This window comes from Ochotona curzoniae, unplaced genomic scaffold (genome assembly GCF_017591425.1).
Source record: "Ochotona curzoniae isolate NIBS_2020 unplaced genomic scaffold, NIBS_Ocur_1.0 contig_43, whole genome shotgun sequence".
NCBI lineage: Eukaryota > Metazoa > Chordata > Mammalia > Lagomorpha > Ochotonidae > Ochotona > Ochotona curzoniae.
Window position 1 is genome coordinate 31,088,907 of NW_024466218.1, and position 22,449 is coordinate 31,111,355.

Genomic DNA, 22,449 nt, shown 5'->3' on the forward strand with positions numbered 1-22,449 from the left:
TGCTGCCATATTTGGAAGTGTGCATTTTTCCATGTATGGACTCATTGATTATAAATTAAAAACAAAAATAAGTCTCATAGACCTGTTACCAGCCCTCAACACTATCTGGTTTTCTTTCATCCTGTCTTGGAAATCTGGAAGCATTGTTTTGAAATAGTTGGGTTAATACTAGGGAGCTAAGATCCCCGAGACGTCTTTTGATTCCACAGAAAATGTATCATGAGACAGAAGCACAGTCTTGTTTCAAGCCACTAGGTGTGAGGTTGTGTTTGTAATAGTGCCTAATTTCTCCAGACTCAGGCTAAAGCCTAGAAAATTAACAAGGTTATTGAGACAGATTACTGAATCTGTAAAACAGTTTGGATAACTTAACCAGTTATATGTTTCTACTAAAGTGATTGCACTGTAGCAGCATGGTAGAATAGAATGGCAAATTGGAAAGACATTAGAAGTCTCACTGGGCACTATTAAGAAATGCATAATGTGTTTTGTGGGGACATATAAATTTACCAACGTTGGGATATTCTCTTTGGCACGATTTATCCTTGTGTAACACATCTGTGTCCATATTTTAGGTTCTTCTCATGACTTATTAAGAGATTTAAAAAGGAACCTGCTGCCAAGTATGAAATGTACAATGAACTAAACAAAGAGACTATTGGCTTTGTCCTGGCACAATCACTGGCTCATTCATTCTTGCTATAGTTGGACAACATTAGGACTAACTGCAGTCATTATTACCTTGGACAATGCCCTTTGCTGTGGATGGAGGCACTGCTAATGACCTCCCAGCACAAATCACAGCTCTGCAAACATGTGTCAGGTTCCAAGGCAAGGTAACCGGTTGTTTCCTTATATCTTGATTAGTGCTTTAGAATCTCTGCGTGGTGCTTCCTCATGGCAGATTGGGACTCCGTTTTGTTAAATGCTGCAGGTATGTGAACACATTCACCACATCTGTCACAGGAAAACTGTGGGAAAACAGGCTCCAAACTCTGTAAACACAGTTTCAGATAGAGACATTTGGTCTGGTGGTTAAAATGCTGGTTGGGATGCCAACATCCAATATTACAACACTTGAGTTGGGATCCCAACTTTGTTCTTGACTCCAGGTTCTGCTGAGGTTCCTCCAACCAGCAGGTGATACTTCAAGTGGTTGAATTCTTTAGAGTCAACTTGGAAGACTTCAGCTAAGCTCCTGGCTCCTGGCTGTGGCCTATTCAGCTTTGGCCATTGTGGGCCATTGGAGAGTTGAACTCACAGATGGAAACTTATTGTCTGTCTCCCTCTCTGTCTTTCTGTCTCTCAGATAAAGCGTAAAGACAATTTCCTTATTATAGCACATACTCTGGCACTGTCATGTGTAGTGGGGAAAGCTGCTGTCTGTAGTGTTGGCACTATACGTGTGTGCCGGTTTAAGTCCTGGCTGCTCTACTTTTGAGAAGCTCCTTGATAATGTCCCTGGGAAAAGCAAGTGAGGATGCTCAAGTTCTTAGAACCTGCATCCATGTGGAAGATCTAGAAGAAGCTCCCAGCTGGTCCAGGTCTGTATGTTGAGGTCATGTGGGTAGTGAACCATCAGATGGATCATTCTCTCCTTCTCTTCCTCTCTAACTCTGCCTTCAAAACTATAGGCAACAGAAGAATGACCAGAAGAGCTTGCAGCTCCCCTTTTTTTCCGAGGCATTGTGAAATAAGAATTAAGGCATGATTTTTTCATAATACAGTTGTACATTACTTGGTCAAAAGAATTTGGTCTCCCTCATATTTATCTGTACAGATTTTCACCTAATATACCTCCCAGAAGGTTCTCAAATAGTGCCTCTAAGTTTGCTTCCCAAGAAACACAATCTCCTTGTTACACCAATATTTTCACAGTTTTGAAAGTAAACTTCTGCTTACAGATTGGGAAAATAAAAAGTTGTAATGCAAAGCAGATTGTGAAAGAGCTGAGGTGGGGTGACAGGAACGCAAGCAGAACATGGGTGATTTAACCGTTAAACCTGCTACCCTCTGATGTCTGCCCGTGGGGAACCATCCCAACTCCTTCAGGGAGGAAGTGCAGAAGCAACACACCACACTTCTTAAGGACTGGAAGAAACGGGCATTAGTACAAGTTAGCAAAATTTAATTAAAGTAAATGTACCCCAGAGAAAAGTAATGTATTCAAACTTATCATACAATCAAGTACTATGGTCAGAAAAAGTGAGAGCTTATTGTGGATGAATTCCAAAATATTTGGTTTAAGCAACAAAATTAACTTACTCTGTGTTTCCTCTCAATAAGCTGTGTGGATCCTTTAACAGTTGGTTGTTTAATAATAGTAATCGTCAAGCGTATTTCTGCAATCAGGGTGTGTATGGTAGGCTTTGCTTCTCAGTAAACACTGCATGATACAATCAGTCCATGGCAGATGCTCCGGATTCTATTACCGAGACATAATCATTTGCAGAAATCTGTGAAACTAATGCACAATCCCACAAAGCTATTCAGAAATATGGTTGGAAAATGGAAGACTGGAAAAATAGCTTGTCAGAGCTCATTAGCAACGGCATCAAGCTATTTAAGAAACTGTTTTTCTAAACATTTCCATTTTGCATATTTCTTCTGAAAATCCTACCTTGTTTACTCCTGAAGAACAATGGGAACATTTATCATAGAATGTTAATTTAGATTTCACAGAAAGACACTAATATTTTTGCTGGAGTGATATATGAGGCTTAGTTTAAGTTTAGCTGCTGCATTTTTCTCTGAAAGAAACAGTATGTCTAGTTCTCATTTTTGCAGAGAACACAGGATCATAATACAATGTGACTTGATAGTGTAATATAACTTATCATTGATGAACAAGATTATGAATTTAAGGATTGGATATTTCACTATCAAACTGCTTCATAGTTCCTTCATTATTTTTTCTTTCCTCATTTTTTTCAAATATTTATTCACAGATCTTCCTTTTCTCTCCAGTCTTATCTAATATGGCATCTCTTCCTATTCATAATCTCTTTTTAAAGTTTTTTTTTTTTAACACATTTCCTTTTCACTTAAAGGCTCTAGCTTCATATTGGGGCACAATGTTCTTGCATGACATGCCAGAAACTTCTTTTTTTAAAAATTTTCTCTACTTTCTGGTGAAGATACCAACAAGGGATTTTCCTCATATGCTCCAGGAAAGAAAAAAACTCATTTATTGTGGCCTGCTAATTCACCCCAGGCTTTCTACAGAGGACTGTCATGATTTCTAACATTTTACAGGATGGAAATAGATAAGAGGTATTAAAGAATTTGTCCAATATATATCCAAAATATATCAAGTCACATTCAAAATAATCTCATTCTAACACTTGCACTCCTGGTCTTTCCACCCTGTGTGATATTCTAAAATGAACTATTGCCAGCTCTGGGGGATCTGTTAGAGCAGAGTTAGAAGTCATAGAAATGTGACCCGAAAGTCAGAGGGATCAGAAAGCCACACTTCCCTGCCTCTTACTCTTTTAGCAATTGAATTCATTATAATGTTTTTAAGGAAAGGTTTATTTAGTTATTTGCAACACAGAGTTACAGAGAAGGAGAGACATACAATGAGAGAGAGAGATCTTCCATTCACTGGCTCACTCCCCAAATGGCCACAATGGTCAGGCTGCAGTGGGGCAAAGCCAGGAGCTGGGAACTTCATGCAGTTCTCCTACATGGATGCAGTGGCCAGGGTTCCTGAGCCATCTGCCACCACCTTCCCAGAGACGTTAACAGAGGGCTGGACCGGAAGCAGAGGCTGGTGTCCCAAGTGTGGCTTAATTGGATGCTCCACAATGCCAGTCCCACACACTCATGTTCAGTTAAAAAGAGATTCAGTTTCCTCATTTACTGTGAACATTTAGCAGTGCAAACACAAAAAAATCATGTTATTGTCACTACTATTCCAAGGAGAATACTGTGCATATATTCTGGAAATAAGCCATAAATTATTTTCCTTGGTTTGGTTATTTCTTTAAAGTTCCAAATGCCTACTCCGCTATTCCCTCGCTAGTCCCGCACTCCAGCCCGCTCGCACACACCCCTGCTGTGCACCAAGGGAGAGGAGTATTTGCCAGGCTTGGAGAACTGGGAGGTTTAGCCTCTAAGCTAGTTACAAAACCTGTGGCCATGATGAGACACACGCTGTGCTCTCTTCCTGGCCCCAGGAAGTGTAAACGTAGGCAAATCTCGGAAGCCCCCCCCTCGTGCCAGCATTGAAGATGACCGGAGCATTTAGCTTCAGCAGAGCTGTGTGCGTAGGGCGGCCATGCAGGAAGAGGTTGGTGACCTCCTGCTTGCTGCTGGAGGCTCCTCGGGTTGTCAGGAGAGCCTGCTGTGTGACATGTCCTTTCTTTGGAGACTTTATGGACTCTATGAAGAGTACTGATAGTGGTAATTCTTTCCAATGTCAACCTCACAAGAAATAATTTACAAAGCCTGAAGGAGGGATTTGCATTATATGCAGGAAGCACATACAGAGGGTAGAAAGCATAAACTCTAGGTTCTCAGGTGAAAATTTCCAAATGGGTCTTTTCTGCCTGTATTTGAGATGTTTCCTTAATCTTACTTAGTGGAGGAACAGGTTACATTACTTCTTAGTTCATGCTCTTAAGCAGACGCTTACCAAATGGGGCACGCTGCTGAGTTCATGGGTTGCTAAGAAACAGAGGAGTTCTGATCTGATTCAGAACAATTTTATATTGGGGCTTTTTGTTATTGCTTGTAGTATTTATTTATAGGAATGCTTATCTGGCCTGGAGGCATGGCCTAGTGGCTAAAGTCCTCGCCTTCAACGCGCCAGGATCCCATATGGGCACCAGTTCTAATCCTGGCAGCCCCACTTCCCATCCAGCTCCCTGCCTGTGTCCTGGGAAAGCAGTCAAGGACGGCCCAAAGCTTTGGGACCCTGCACCCGTGTGGGAGACCTGGAAGAAGTTCCTGGATCCTGGCTTTGGATCGGCATAGCATCGCCGTTTCGTTCACTTGGGGAGTGAATCATCGGACGGAAGATCTTCCTCTCTGTCTCTCCTCCTCTCTGTATATCTGACTTTCCAAATAAATAAATAAATGTTAAAAAAAAAAGAATGCTTATTTTATGTTTTTTTGCAGGTGAGTTTGTGTGAAAAGACAGTGCATGAGATAATGGCAATGATGGAAAATACACAGAAGGTAAAAACCCTGGAAAAGCTCGGAAAGCTGAGCATTTCAAGAAACCTTTCTTGGCCTCTTCCCTAACACCACTTGTAGTGTAACCCTGGGCCAGGCACTCATCTGCAGTTCTCCAGTCTTGCTTAGCTGCAACCTTTGGTTTTCATAGAACTCATTGGTCTGTCAGCTGGGGAAGGCATTTCCAGCAGGTTCTGCAAATGAAGAGGCGCCAGGTTAGCTCAACCCATACCTCTCAACTCATTTGACTTCATTTCTAGAGATCTGTCAACTGAGTTCCCTGCTGTGTCCCCAGTGCCCGCTGTGCACCTGTAGACCTTTCGAGGAAGTGCCAATACTCTACCATGTACGTTCAGGAGAATGGTAGCACAGCGAGCAGGGGATTGGCATGCTCCTAGGATGCAGGTGAGGTGTGTATGGAACAGGTGTCACTGGGTGATGAAACCTGAATGTTTTCCAATCCATGGCTTTGGTAAGGGTAGGAATGACTTTGTGGTGTGTTTCTATGGAGTGAGGTAGGAGCTGGGTGTGTGGAGGTGAGGTGGATGGGTGGGGACACCTGAGAGGCAAGGTAGGAGACTTCACAGAAGATTTGAAGTTCAAGGCAATGCATATTTTGGTGTTTAAATTGTTATCATGCATCTAGTCAAGAGCGTCTTAACAGTCCCCAAGCCTCCCTGATTTGGACAGGCTCTTCAGGCCGCTAAGACCTTCTTTCTATAGCAGTCATTTTTCCTGCCCTTTTGAGATGCAGGTCTTGTTAAAAGCTGTTCCTTCCAGGAAACTGAGAGTCACACATTTGAAATGCAGCCCTAAGAAATCAGAGCTTTCCTAATTAGACTCTGGGGAGGGAGGACCCTAAGTTGTGAAAGTACTTCCTATGGGAGAGATAAGGAGGCCATCTGCTTTTCCTGAGACAACCCACTTCCCCAACCAAAGCTCTTGACAATTCTTCAGCCCTTGTTTCAGCAGTGTTGTTGTCTGGGTTTGGGCTCTTGATTTCAAAATCTTTCTTGCTCAATTTGACAAGGCTGCTGCCATTTTTTGTTGTTGTTGTTGTTGTTGTTCTAAAGTAATTTACTTTGTAAGAAGAAAGAATTAACAAAGATTGTGTCTCAGTGCATGCCGGTTTACAAATATGGAATAAATACTATGAGATCAATGACTTTAAGGGAAGGATTGACAAGGAAAATACCTCTAAAACGTTTTTCCTCCTAGGTGGCTGGAAGTATCAATTTTGAAAAATTAATTTTCTCCTTCAATGTTTTAATACCATAGAAATTTCACAAATCATGATTATATGTAAACTTCTCAAGAATATTTACTTCATACAATTGCTGCTGCTTGTTGAATCCCTTTGTGCCTACAAGCATGAAGTTAATGATCATACAATTAATTATAATTGATGCCATATAATTTATATCAATTATTGCTTCTTTCCCTTTTCTTCCTTTCCTAGATTTGTTGAGGCGTAATTGATACATAAAACCACATATAATAGTGGCGTATAATCTGTGATGCTTTGATATTTGTATACATTGTGCAATGTTTATCATGATCAGGTTAATGAAATTAGTCATCACCTCCCCTGCCAAATTCTCACTGTATTTTTGCAAAGTTTTACCCATTTTTGCAGACTCCTTACCATTTTTCTTCGAAGTTTTGAGGACAGGGCTTGTACCTCTTTGGAAAAAAGAGGCTTTTGATGGAAAAGAGTCCTGCAGTAGAAATATGGTCACTTCTGTGACAGTGTTTTAAACCTACACATGACTCCTTCCTTAAAAGGAAGCAAAACAAAATTCACACAATGGCACCTCAACCTGAGTTTGAATTGTAATGAGTTTCATTGTTCACACTGCCTAATTTGTTTCCTGTTTAATTCAGTCCTTGCTCACTTTAATGAATCCAATGCCTAAAGAAAATCCTTAAACCTCTTTTAGGATTAGTAACCTACTGCTAACTATTTTATTTTGGAGCCATTGTTTCATAGGGAAATGAGAACTAGATCAAACCCTTAACACGTCCAGTAGGAAACCCTCTGACTCCAGTGTGCAAAGCTGTCTAGATTAGCAACAATTAGACCCTGACTTGACTCAGTTCCCATCTTGATAGGTCCTCTACATAGTCATCCTATGTAATGCCTGTAGGTTAGTAGAATGGGAGACTGCATTGTATCTGTTCGTGAAGGAATGTAGAGAGGTTGCCCACCACACTCCAGATTTTATGCGTAGCATGATCGGCAGAGTTCTATTGCAGAATTCATTCTGCTTAGACTCAAAAATCAATGAGTCTTCTCTGCCGTGTGCTACTTCCTTATCTGTAAAATGAAGTGGTTGATACATGGTGGGTAAGCTGCTTTCCAAGCGTGGGAGTCTGCAAAGCAACTCTCAGAATTGTAGCTCTGAGAGTGATAATCTTGTGCCTGGAGGAATGCATGCATTCCAGGCTTCCCGGGATGGAGCAGAGGCACTTGGTCCATTGCAGATTTGACAGTCCTCTCTTCACCTGCTCTCTGCTTACCGTGGCCTTTGCAAAAGCCTCTATGCCAACTACAAGGCAAAAGACGCCCCTTGTTCAAGCTGAATTCGGCTCGCCATCTCTCCAGTATGTGGGTCTTGCCTGTCCCTTGATGTTTCCATAGTTTGTTCCATATAAAACAAGGAAAATGATGTCACATCTGCAATGAAGCTCTTCTTCAAAAGCCTATAGTGTATGGCAATTGGAATAGTTCACAAATGTCAGATTCTGGATTCTAGTTGATTTTCGGTTTTTTCAACCTTCCTCAAGGAAGCATTACCATTTCTCTAAGACTTGTTGCATTCTTTAAATAGTGATAATAGCAATCAGATTATAAATATTTCCTAAGCACTGGACTAAAAACAAAAGTCCTGAGTTCTTGAAATTTAATCCATTCTGTCAAACTAATTGCTTAGTGTGAATGAATGTGGGACTTTTTATTCTGGTCAGGGAATTTTCTGGCAAATTATTTCACAAAAAATAGATAAAATTTGAAGGATCCTCAGCTATTACTTCCTCCTATATACTTATTTTATAGGTGGAAATGTGGAATTCTGGGAAATTTTGAGGCTAAGATCAGTTAAACTGGCTTAACATTCCTGATGTTGAACAGTATTGGCGCGCAGACATGCAAGCACTTCATGAAGTCAAACAGCTTTCCCCTTGTTTGGAGCACTTTCAATTAGCTTCAATCTTTCTCAGTAAGATTAAATCTACTTTTTCAAAGTGGTGCCATGAAAGTATCAGTTGTAATTGCTTTTAATGTAGCTAGCATAGCAAAATATATTCATTATACATATTAGTTATAAATATGTATTTGCATATAAATAATCATAACTTTTGGGCACATATATGTGCTTATAAAATCAAGCATTTTAGGGCTTTAGACTTAAGGATTGAATTACTCTTCAGGCCACATTTATGGTGAGGTGATTTTTCAGAGTGACATATTCTACAAACACTGTGTCACCTGCTTGTAAGTTCCTTCTGCTGAAAAGAGCTAGCCACCACACTCTCCTGGGATTAGGCATCTCAGAAACACTTGTCTTCTCATGATTACACTGCCCCAATACCAGTTCTCCCTAGCTTTGACCTTTCTGAACTTTGAGCACATGAAGACTTTTTAAAGTTTTGTTTATTTGAAAGGCAGAGTTGAGAGAGGGAGATTCCAGCCATTGATTTATTCTCAAAATGGCCATTGCAATGGCTAGGGCTGGGCCAGGTTAAAGCTGGGAGCTATGAGCTTCACCTGTACATCCTATATGGGTCCAGGAGACTTAGCATTGGGCCATCTTCTTCTTTCTCAGGCACATTAGCAGGCATCTGCCTTGGAGGTGGAGCTGCTTTGAACCCAGGACCATAAGTGATTCTGACACCACAGCACCTGCTCCACCACTTGCACATCCTCTACTAGGAATGTCCTTCCTTATTTGCTAGACTGTCTCTCCCAGCTGGTGCATGTCTCATTTCTCTTCAGCGATGTCTTCCCCCCTGTTGTAAAGATCTCCCTATTCCTATTGTGATAGTCCTTCAAAAGCAATTCTATCTTTATATTAGTATAGAATTTTTACTTGGTATTTTCTCTAAACACTGGCTTTCTATGATAATGCATTATAACTGATTTCTATCACTTCTTTTGTGTTTACTATATGGATTACTTGCTTATTTTTCCAGTCTAGCTCTTACTTTCTTAAGTATAAAATAACAGTATCTGATAGTAGTTGTTACAGTAGTGAGGAAGAAGAGGAAAATGTAGGTCAGACTACAACAAATAGTAGGTATGAAGAATGAACAGGGCTAGATACCTAATGAACAGCATGACAACTAAAATTCATAAAGTTGTATTATACTAGAAAGTTTTGTTCAGCAGATTTCTACTACTCTTATCACCCAAAATATGTTAATCTTCTTCACTGTAGTAATATCACATTATGTGATAAACTTTATGAAGGATGCAATAACATTTATTCAAAAGTTTATAAAAGTTAAGCAACTTAAGATTTGTGTGTAGATAAAAATGTAACATGTATTATATATAAATATTACATACATTATGTATGTAATATAGGTATGTAGTTATTGTATGTATGTACACATATATGTTTATAGTTTTCCATTTTTATAGCAGTATACTTCATATAGATTAGGAGTTTAATGAATATATGGCTTTGATTATTGACCCATTTGCTTATTTAACTTATTTAGATATGGTACACTCATTAGTTGCTTTCTGGAACAAATATGTAATGAATATCACTTTTGTGCAACTATTATAGAAATGCATCATGTGTCCTGGTCTTAGAACACACAGTCAAGGAGTAATAAGTAAGTGAAAAAAGACAAAGTATATCTAGCAACTCCAGTAGAAGGGAGAGATAGAAGTAGGCCCCTATAAGTGAAGAATTCCGAGAAGGTGGGTCAGTGTTTAGGCATCAGTAATAAAGCTGCCTTCAACACCTGCATCTTACACAGGTGCTAGTTTGTTTCTCAGCTGTTCAATATCCAGTTCAGCTCCTTGCTAATGGCTTGGGAAAAACCGGAAAATATGACCCAAGTTACACCCGGCTACCCGCTTGGGAGACCCATATGAAGCTCTCGCGTCCTGGCTTCCTCCTGGCTCAGCCCTGGGTGCTCAAGCGTTTAGGGAAGTGAACTGTGTATTAAAGATCTCTCTCTCCCAGTCTCTAGCTCTTTCAAGCAAGTAAATAAATAAATCTTTTCTTTTTAAAAAAGAGAATTCCTAGAGGAGAAATAATTGTTGGTATACCCTGAAAGAACTTAGAGAAAAGAGACATTGAATTCTGATAGACCTTGGGGCTGGGGAAGAAGGTGGGAGAGAGAGAGACAGCGAGAGAGAGAGGAGAGCCATTCTAATCACCAAGAATGGTGAAGTACAGAATGGAGGTAGCTTAACTAGCAGGGAATCACCTGGGGATTGATTAGATAGAAATTCTGAGTTTGGTGAAGATGAGATTGAAGAAGTACTTGATTTCACTTAGCACACTTGTTAACTAATTTATTGATTCACTGTAATAAGTCATAATTATATCAAATTAATTTTATATTGAATTTTACTAGGCTAAACATCATAGGGACCAAAAATATGAAATGCAGGAGATACAAGTGGTTTTCTTACACAAAAATATGTTAAGAACTGCTAGGAATTTGGAATTTCTCTTGCAGTATGAAAGGGGTTTTCCTAAAACACTTTAGCAGTTGATAAGAAACAGAAAATTCGGATTGTACTGCATCAAAACTGTCATGTATGGCTGCTTTTTCTTCTTGTGTTCTTGGGACACAATTTTACTTTTGGGGACACTCATGCAGTATGTTAGACAGATACTCAATTTGGCATTGATGGTCTTTGTTTATTTGCATGAAAGCAGCTAAGTTTGCAGCAAAAGATTTGCCAGCACCTTGAAAATGTACATTGAAAGAAAACAGCCTTTGGGTCTCAAGTATATTACTGCCACACTTACCATTTCTTTAAGAAGTTATATCTAATTATTTTTTTTCAACATAGATTTACAAGGGTACCACTTTTCTAGCCAGAGGCCAGAGGATTGAGTAATGAAAGCAGAGCCCTGAGTGTGTGCAACCTGATGTGGTTCATAATTAACAGACAAACCACGCAATGCAGTGGGGTATTTGGCAGAACAGATGCTCCTCCCCCTTCCTCTCTAAGCTTTGATTTTGTGTGAATATGGAGAGATTCTACAGTCTGAATGATAGTTAAATTGAGAAAAACACTCTGCTTGACTGACACACCCAATCTTTCTATTAACTGCTACAGCTGGTTCAGATTAATGACCTAGGACCCCAGTATGATGTGCATTCCACGAAGAATTAAATGTGCACTTTAACAAGAGTATTTATTTTTAATGCTCTGTAGAGTCTGTAGTGAAATTCCCGCTTAGTGAATTGGGTGTTGAAATTGTTGCATTTAATGTTTGTTTTAGCACTGGTTTTCTTTCTGAATTTGTGAGATGTCTGGGGGACATTTCAGATGCTCAAGGAAAGCCAATTTCCTGGTCTGTTTTGTTTCATTCTATGTCAGGAAGTTGTAGACTCTTTAATCTTCCATTATCCAGATTCTAGAGACCAAGGCGTGAATGATAGCAATTTAGCTATCACTTTCTATTTCCAGCAGGATTGTTTGTAGTTTAGCTCAAAATATCCATCTTCTTAATTTTAACTGGTTTTGCCAGTTGCCAGTTAAACCAGATTGCAAGTGAAAATGAATATCATCAACACACTTAAATATTTCTGTGCACGATACAAAGCAGACTGTGGATGATTATAGACTGCTGCAAAATGTGTTTCCACAGAAACTTTCTTCTGAATTACTAGCAGTGTGTTAGACTTTAAGATTACTTGTGGGTGCATGCTCAAAAATTAGGTAAGGCTTAGAACATTTTATTTTTACTTTTAAAACATATCATAATGAAAGCAACGTTCTTAAAGGCAATGATTCACATGTTCTATCGCATTTGAAACTGGAACATTTAGCAGTCATGTTGTCTATGAAATGTTTTGATTGTGGTGTGTGTTGATGTTGAATAAATCAATCACAAGAGCACAATGACATTGATGATCAGCTCTGAGGTCTCTCTAAGCAGTTGACTAGTTAATCCTTTATCATTTTTCACCTGAATTGTTGTTACAGCCAAATGAACACCTCAGTTCCATTAGCTCCTTCATAACAAATGAAGACTTGCTTTCTGTAGTGGAATTTTCTTCCAGAAATCTTTAAGACTCACAAATCGCGAAGTCAAACCAGACATCATAGTACATAGGTGACTTACTTTGCTATACCACCAGTATACCTCTCAAAATATCTGTTAAGGTCCTTTGTTATTCTTTTCTTTACTAACAGTTTCATGCACTAATGCTATTTTAGCAGGTAATTCGGACACTCTGCTTCCCATTAATTTCCTTGTCATTCTATTTGTTTTTTTTTTAATATTTAGTATTTTTATTGCAAAGTCAGATATACAGAGAGGAAGATCCTCTGTCTGATGATTCACTCCCCAAGTGAGCTAAATGGCTGGTGCTGTGCAAATCCAAAGCCAGGAGTCAGGAGCCATTTCTGGGTCTCCCACACAGTGCAGGGGCTCAAGGCTTTGGGGCGTCTTCCACTGCTTTCCCAGGCCACAAGCAGGGAGCTGGATGGGAAATAGGACCACTGGGATCAGAACCAGCATCCATATGGGATCCTGGTGTGTTCAAGGCGAGGATTTTAGCCACTAGGCCACCGCGCGAGGCCCCCTCTTCATTCTTGAACTTCATTTCATTATTTTATTTTAGGGTATTCTTTTTATTCAGATTTCTGTATGTTCATACCTATGTACACGGCCCTTGTTCATGCCTTATGCTTTCAAAGGATATCCCCAGATGTTTGCTTTGTTCTTCAACTGTTCAATTGTTTTTCTAGAGTCATGACATTCCCAACTTTCGCTCCAGCATCTAGAGCTACTGATGCACTTGCTGACTTCCGGGCTGTCCTCTTCACAACTCCCTCAGAGTGTAATCACAGGTACTGTCCAGACTAAAGTTCTTGGAGTTCTCTGCACCTCAGGGGTCACACAACACCTGTGTGTGTGTCTCTCATCACATTGTGCTGTCGTCTCCAAGCTCTGCCAGGAGAGCACCTGGCACACACAGGACACTCAGCAGAAGTGGCTCTGGTAATTTTCCTGACTTGTAGGAGAGAACCGAAGCCCGGAGAGATTACATAGCATGTCTAATACGCCACACCTCATCAGCTGTATAGCCAGACATGTGCCTAAGGCAGTCTGACTCCTAATACAGTTCCTTTTTGCTTTAAAATTATTTTTAATGAAAACATTTTTTAACCTAATGAACCAGTGACACAGTTTTCTTAAGCACTCGTCCCTGTACCTGACATGGTGCCTCTGCCCCCAGTACCCTATAGGACATTTCATTAAAATCTTGAAAATAATTGCCGAAGCACCGATGTTCAGTTATGAAACCCTCTTGCTAAGATTGATCATTGTTGCCTCCAACATAAGCCCCTTTTTCCCCTATATTCCATGAAACTGCATGTTTCTGCCTCTAAATCTTTGTTTCTCAGAAAAAAAATTAGATTTATTTTATTTTTATTGCAGTCAGATATACAGAGAGGAGGGGAGACAGAGAGGAGGATCTTCTGTCTGATGATTCATCCCCCAGTGACCACAATGGCCGGTGCTGAGCCAATCGGAAGCCAGGAGCCAGGAATTTCCTCCAGGTCTTCCATGCTGGTGCAAGCTCCCAAGGCTTTGGGCCGTCCTCAACTGCTTTCCCAGGCCACAAGCAGGGAAATGGATGGGAAGTGGAGCTGCTGGGATCGGAACTGGTGACTATATGGGATTCTGGCGTGTTCAAGGTGAGGACTATAGCCGCTAGGGCACCACGCTGGGCCCTCTCAGCGCAATTTTTGACTTAAAAATTCCTGGCCTATTCCTTGCCATGGGTGCTAAGCTTCTCAAAGATCAATTTCTTATTCAGGCTACCACTGATATTCCGGTGTTCCCAGGATCTTTCCCTCTTATTGTTCACCCGCATTTCAGTACCATGTCTCCAAAACAGATGTTGGGTTTTTTTTTAATCATTCAAAAATAAAGCACCTAAAGCATATCACTGCATCTAATTAATAGTCTCAACTATTGATTCCTTAACCATATTGGTAAGCTGACCTAGCCAGTTTAACTGAGAAACAAGAAACACATCTCATTCTTATTTTTTTTTAATATCTGAAAAGAAAAATACATGTAAGTGTGTGAGTGTCTAAGAATGAAGAAATCAATCATCCATTTTCCTCCCTTAAATTCATCTTTTTTCTTCTTTCTTTAGCCCTTTTATTCTGAATGTGATCATTATTATTTTGCTCTATGATTTGAATAAGTTATCCACAATGCAGGGACTGAAATTTTTATCTCTAGCACCACAATCCTGGGAAATGAGATCTAACAGAAGGTGAATTATCTCAGAGTTCTACCCTCAGAAGGGATTGATGCTGTTACCGCAGGAACGTGTTTGTTATGTGAGCAAGCATTTGTTATGGAAGGTGAATTCTCTCGTCCACGCTCCCTTTGGCTTTGTGTGACATTCACTGAGGGTCTTGTAAGATGCTGCCCCCCAGTCTTGGCGTTCTCTGCCTCTGAATCAGTGAGCCAATCAACCTGTCATAACACTTTCCCTACATTGTGGTATTTGGTTACTGCAACACAAGACGGATGGAGATGACGTGTAACTGAATGACGACAGTGCTTTTCCAGGTGGCGTCTTCCTCTTTAAAGTTTTCTTTTGTTACAATCATCATTTATGTATACACCCATTGCTTGCAGGAGCCACATCAAAAATCACAGTAGTGATTATTCTTTGGTGGTAGTATTTCAATTCCTTCATATATCTTTTCCAAATCTCCCATATTTTTTACAAAAATAAATTTTCTCAAAACAACTTCATAATTACATTTTTTCTCAAAGATAGCATAATAGCTGCTATTTATAAGACACTCTAAGGGACTGTTATGGCTTTTTTTCGTACAAAATATCGATAGGCATTACAAGTTCATGTTCCCTCTTCAGTCCCTTATTCAGGCATGTTGGCCAACACGGACTCCTGCCCAGCCTCGGTGAGCGCAGGGCTAGCCACCAGATGTGGGTTGCTCAGAGCTCCCGTGGGATTGCATGCTTTGCTCTCTTTCCTGAGGGTGGGAGCCTTAAGACCAGAGATTTTTATAAGACACATTTGGTGAGCAAGTGCTTGACATTGACTGACAAATGATCAGAACAAGTCCAGTGCTATTTTCCTGCTGCGTATTGATTTTTCATTTTGTGTCCTCCAATTCCTTGCTCAGGTCTGAATATTCAAAATAACAAATTTAAATTTAGAATTTTATCAGTCTAACATGTTAGATTGTAAAAGGCTATAATAAATTTACTTAGGATTTACAATCTCTAGCGAAGGGCAATATTTTATTTTATTTGAGAAACAAAAATTATTTTAACACAACGCTGCATGTGTTCTCGCTGTATAACTGTGAAGTAGTACCATTTTAGGCAAAATGAGATGTCTGTATCCAAAATAACATCAGAAAGAAACATCTCATCTCAAATCATCGCTCATCTCAGCATTTAGGTATTGCACTTGCAATAACAATTTATTGTAGTTATTGGGTAGAAGTTTTGTGCCTAATCCTGGGGTGGGCATTTTTTCAGACACTAACTTGCTGATTCCTCACATAAATGACATGAGGTAGTTATTCGTATTATCTCTAACCTTCAGATGGAACGCTGAGGCTTTCAGACATGAATATCCTTTCCAAGGTCGTGTAGTTAGCAAGTGTGACTCTGGACTCTGAGATCTCAAGGCCAAATGTTTTCCAGTTCTAGTGTTGTCATTCACAGGACAGCTCATTTCTCCTGATGGCAAATGAATTGTCAGTTTGATTTCCTCTTGGCAAACCCAGTCTATGTTCCTTCTGTCATGACACGAGTTAGTACAGAAGTGCCGTATTTCACCCTAGGGGTCATCTCCAGGAGTGTTTAAATAACTGAGGAAATGAGACCCTATGTTAAAACTGTTCAAGTGAGCCTAAATGACTCAGTCTTTCTCCTCCCTGCTGAGCAGGATGTTACTGTGTTTTTTTTATGTATGATTTTCTTTTTTGACCCCTAGGCTTTAGAAACACCATGGATGGATTTCTGCTGCTGTCTAGTCTTTATTCTGAGTTTTATTCTCATATATAATACCCAGATGTAGGAGGAATTAGGCTTCAACATTTGATAAATAAAATAATTTGGGGAGGAAAAAGAGAAAGGGGGGGAAGAGAGATGAAGTTCATTTTCAAATGCTGAACCCTCTAAAGTAGAACTAGGTTATTCCTGTGAAAAATTGCCTTTTTTTTTTCTGTTGCGAGGTTTCACTCTTTTAAAGTTGCTATCAGTGGCATTAACTGTCACTGCAGAATTCTATTCTAAAGTGTCACACTAAATCAAATACTGGTGCCTGCTAATTGTTTTGAAAATGAACAGCCCAAGTCACTTGTGTTGGGCATAGCTAGACTTGATACATATTGAAATACAAAAGATGATGGGAAGAATGATCTTTTTGAGTTTTCTGAACTCCTTTTGTCACATAGAAATTGCCTGGCTATTCATCAGTTTGGCCTCTTTGACCCAAATGAGGAAAATGGGAGAGACATATTCTGAGCTTGTGACACAGTCAGTTGCCATTTGTCTTCCCCGGGTCAAAAGATCGAACTGATATCTAACATAAACTGAAACAGAAGTCACAGAACCTTCACCTGCTGCAAAACGTTATTTTATTTAAATATGCACAACCACAGGCTTAGACCGTGGAGTTCATCCTGAGTGGAAACTGAACTTGATAGCTTCCCTGGGTTCTCTGAGATGCAAACTCCAGACAGCCATCGCCTGCAAATGACCAGGGGTAGCACTTTGACTTGATGGTTTATTTTCCTTTCTGGTTGTAGATAATGTTTTACGTTTCATTCTGTACTTACACATGGAACTGCATGGGTGCAGATGGCCGTATCTTGTTAAAATGTTAAGATGCTTCCATATCTGTGGACACATAACCACTGTCTCCTGTTCCTGAACATTCATCCTCCAAACACTTTCCTGCAGGATGCCAGGAGACTCCCTCCATCCATCAAAGAAAAGCAATAACCCTGGCATGTAGGAATTTGCCAGACTTTCGCTCCAATCCTAAGGCCAACACCATTCCATTGTTAGGCATTCTGAATAATGTTCCTGAAATGCGAAAAGGGGTGCTTGAATGAGCTGATATTTAAATAGGATCAATTCAAGCAATATTTTTATTGATTTTTATTTTATAAAACTTCAGTGGATGAGATTATGTATTGTGGATCTATTGTCTTATTGTAGAATCGAGTTGATAAATTTTTCTTCAGCCGTAATTTGCTTATCAAGAAAAAAAAGTCTTGTTTGTTTTAATCAGCTACAAGAAATACATTCCAATGTGACTCTTGGCTTGCCTTCCCTTTCCAGAATTCTAGTGTGAAAATTAGTGTATCTGGAAAAGTAAAATTAAATGAGCTGCTTGGCATGATGCTTTTTCCCTCCTAAATAGCTGATCTGCTAATTATGAATTTTTTTTTTGTATTTTAATGTGATTTCATGTTAGAAGCTACACTGAAAAATGTTGGGAGTGTGAGCATCGGTGCAAAAAGCCGTATCTAAGCAGAGCCTGCTTTGTGCTCTGTTGTGCTAGCAAAGCCACAAGGGTGACCCCTACTTCCCACTCTGTTTTCCTCTAGCTACTCCATGCTCTCATTGTTAATATTAAATAGATTGGAATAAATCATGCAATTCCATTTATTGCTCTTGTTTTCTGCTCAAGAATTTTCTTCTGAGGTTTGTACGTTCCTAGAGTTAGAAGTACAAAATGTTGGAAAAAAGAAACCCTGAAGTTACGCAGCATATATTTTATATTATTTTGCACTTTGTTTTACATATTGAGTTATTCTATCTTATGGACACAGTTTGAGACATCTATCTATTTCTTGGGAAATTGTGATCTTGCCAACTGTTTCCTTTTTCTACATTGTTTGTAGGCATTTTTTTGCGTTTCTGGTAGCCATTTTACTTGAATATATTTGTTTTGTAGAATTCATAAAGGCAGGAAGAAATTAAATTCAAAACCATAATTTTTGTTCCAGATGCTTTGTAATTATTTCAAAAAAGCACAGTGTGAAGTGTCAAATATGAAAAGACTGATTAGAGTGAACATGGATTTTGAATTGTTCATCATTCTTAAAAAATATTTCATTTAGTTAATTATTTCAAACACATAGTGGTGAAGTGATGCCAGGTGTGCGAAGCGCCAAAGTCAGGAGCCACAGGACTATCTGGTCTCCCGCTTGGATGTCAGAAACCCAAGTGTTTGAGCCACCATCTTGCCTTCCAGGTGAATAGGTAGGAACCAGACACAAAAGAATGGAGGAGAGACTAGACCCCAGATACTGTCATGTGGAAGCTATATTGTTCCTAAGAACATTGTTTATTATCTTATATATAGGTCAAAATGAGAACAAGTCCTTAGTAATATAGTTCATATATTTTGAGAGCCAATACATTACAGGAATTTAGAAACAACATACCCATGCACTGTATGAATGTCTCAAACCATATTTTAATTACTAGGCCAAACATCCTACTATGGGTTGTCTTCTTATTAATTATGTGTTCTTTAAGCCTCTTATTTAAAATTCTTTCATTTCTTCACATGTACATGAATAATTATTATCATTCATCTTTCCTGCTTTTCAGCCACCCAATTAATCAATAATATATAGTTGAGTACCAATATGTTTATGTTCCCAATGGAAAATATATAAAACATAAGGCACTTTTCATTCAATCAATGTGCTTACTTTGCACCTAAGGAAGAAGATTTGTAAGCAAAATTTTGCCAATATTATATTATAAATCAAAATACAATGTGACAACTTATGGAGACAGAGAGGAAGCAGGTGTCAACTTCATATAGGTGTGTTCTTTAACTCAATTGTTGTAAACAAGTTTCCTGAGAAATAGGAATGAGAATGGGAAGTGATAGCCTGCTGAAATAACCACCTTGTTGAATAACTGACTTGTTTTATAAACATTGAGATGGCTCAGTGGCTAAATCCTCACCTTGCAAGTGCCAACATCATGTATCACTAGTTCAAGTCCTGGCTACTTCACTTCCAATCTAGCTCTCTGCTTGCATCTTCACAGGCGGGGAAGAATGCCTCAGAACTTTGGGATCTTGCACCCAAAAGTTGAGACCAGGAAAAAGCTCCTGGATCCTGGCTTCAGGTTGGTTCAAATCCGGTCACTGTAGCCATTTGGGGAGTGAATGAGTGGATGGAAGATTGTTTTCTGTTTTTCTCCTTCTACACACAAATTAGATCTGCTTTTCCAATAAGAATAAATTTTTTAAAAAAACAAACATAGCTACAATGCTATAGTGAAAGATATCTCAGGTCATCCTAAGGGACTTGCAGCTTTAATTTGTAGTTAAATGAAAACCAACAGATCGTTGGCCAAGCATCTAAGTCACAACTATTAACTTTTGTTGATATTCGTGAACTGATGAGAAGGGGGGGTGTTCCCTCCAATTCTTGCTATGCAGAACATACAATAGAAGAATGTGGCAAATTATAAGACAGAAATAATATGGTTTTCAATTGATATGCTTGACCAAAAGGATTTCTTTTTGTAAAAAATGAAATTGAATAATTGTGACTAAACAGTGAGAACTATATATTACAATTCATTTTTAAAATATGGCAGGCATTTCTGCATACTTTTGGACTGTAACAGCGACACTGATTTCTATGTACTATGCCACAAGTGTACTTGCAGCCAGAAAGTCTTCTCACTAGGTTTGTGTGACATATGCTGAGAAATCTCAATTACCCATTGACCAAGATCATTCAGAAAGGAAAGCTAAATCTATGTGGAAAAATGGAAAGGAAAGGAACAGGGTTGGGCGGCGGCAGGATGAAGTTCACAAGAGCCTGTTGGTTACGTCATGTGGTTCAGGTTTGAAACACAAAGGTAGCAATTCTTTATGTATGGCATCCATCCATGAAGGGCTCAAAGAGCATCTATGTAATGGTTTCTCATACCATTTCAGCCGAATAAGGGCTAGGTTGTGATTGTAATTTATACATCAGAGATGGCAGTGATTGCCGTAAAGCTGCTAGAAAGGTTACAGCATCACTTGGCAGGGGTTGGTGCAACAAGCAGGGAAAACAAGGTGCTGTAGGCAGCTGAACTGTCTCAGGTAATGTACTGTGCAGGACAGTACTGGAAGTGTCGTGAGGAATGCGTAGTGCTAAGCGGGTGATAGTCCTGTCTTCTGTGACATAAAGAAACTTTGATCATGTGAACTATCTTTCCCCAAAGTAAAAGCTTCCTAATTTTTGCAGACAGATATTTTATAGGTTAGATTCAATTGTGTGCTTTCTTATCCAGTTTGAGGAGTGTTAGCAGAAAATATTTTTCTTTTGTTTTACAATAGCAAATAATGTTAATATTAAACAAAATTCAAACATATTATCCCAATATACATTTTTATTATGCTCAATTAAACTGGAAAATAAAGAAAGCTTTTAGAGCGTACTATTATGTACCTGATATCTGGTTGGAATTTTAATGTATTCAGAAAGAGCTAGTATATTTCTTTCTTGAAATTTTCATGCTAAATGATCTTTCTAAAACAAAGATAGGCAGTATTATTCTGTAACATTTCTGTCAAAAAAACAGTTGTGGATGTATTGTTACATAGATAATAGATAACTGTTAACGGAGGATTATTTTGTCCTCCCCCAGTTCCTCATGTCTATGTGTATATTGACAGAAAGGGGCCTTCATTGAATTAATCATTTGCATCATTGAGTAATGATTTCATTCAGGCACTCAGTTGAATTATTTGCATGCATTATCCTGTGTAAACCCCAGATGATTTTTTTTCTAACTAGATATTATCATCATTCCCACTCTAGAGAAGAAAAAAAATACAAATAATAATAATAATAAAAACACAGAGTTTAGTGCAATCAGACCACACATTCATTCAGTGACAGTCCGAATAAGCACAGGAGGCAGAAAACCTATGATGTGTCAGTGGTGCTGTGTAGGAAGGATTCGGGATTCTTCCTTTCGCTTCTGAGGGACATTAAGTGGATGGGGGCAGCTGAGACTCCAGATAGAGTGCCACTGGGACTCAGCTAGATGAACCTGCTGCTTTGGGTGCTATAATTTTCCAGCTATTTACATCCGTTTGTTCATCACCCTGGAAGCCTGAGAATGAAGCTCTTTCTGTGGGATACAAGGTGCCTTTGGGGGGCTTTCTGTCTTGATAACATTTGTAGCATGCACTGCTCTGGTCAATACAGGGGATGGAGTGGAAAGGACGTGGTTTGGAGAGGATGAGAGATGGATGGAGCAGCCAGAATTGAAGGCATCTAAATTTCGCAGAGGAGAAATAAGACAGACTCAACTTCTAGAACTATACCTATTCAATGCATTTTCCTGTGTGAGTCCAGACAATGATTCTAAAATGTGAGTCATGTGTGACCCCTGGTCAATGTGATAAAGCCCCAGTGGCTGTGGAGGTCCTGAACAGATGAATCACAGACCTTGTCTCCTGCATATTTCTGCACCTTTATCCAGGCACAGACGTCAACTTTCCGAGTATTTGCTCTGTTTGTATTTGCTGAGTCTTCTGCAGGTTGATTCCTCGCCCCAGAAGCTGCTTTCCCTTCAATATCCCAGAGTGAAACACTGAAGTCCCCACTCCAGGAGCAGTTCATTCCCCCACCTTCTTTGGGAAGCTGTTACTGATCTAATATTATATGACAATATAAAATAAGTTTTCATGGTTTCTGAGTTCATCTTTCTGTTCTGAAACTACTTCTGTTCTTTCCTGGCTTAAAACTTTCGTAGCCAGAATCAAGTTCTTTGTGAAACCAGAACCATATAAAGCGTGATTTCTTGTCTAATACAATGTTCACCATCAACTTTTTTGAAAAAGTAAGTGTAATAAAGATTTCTTTGGGTAAGAGACAATGAAGTGTAGATTTCAAAGCACTGAACATTGTTTTTTTGTTGCAGTAGAAATCTTTTATTTATATTGTACCATAAATTAGATTATTAGAGAAAATGGAAGTTCATTATAATATCAATATATTATGTATTCTATGATACC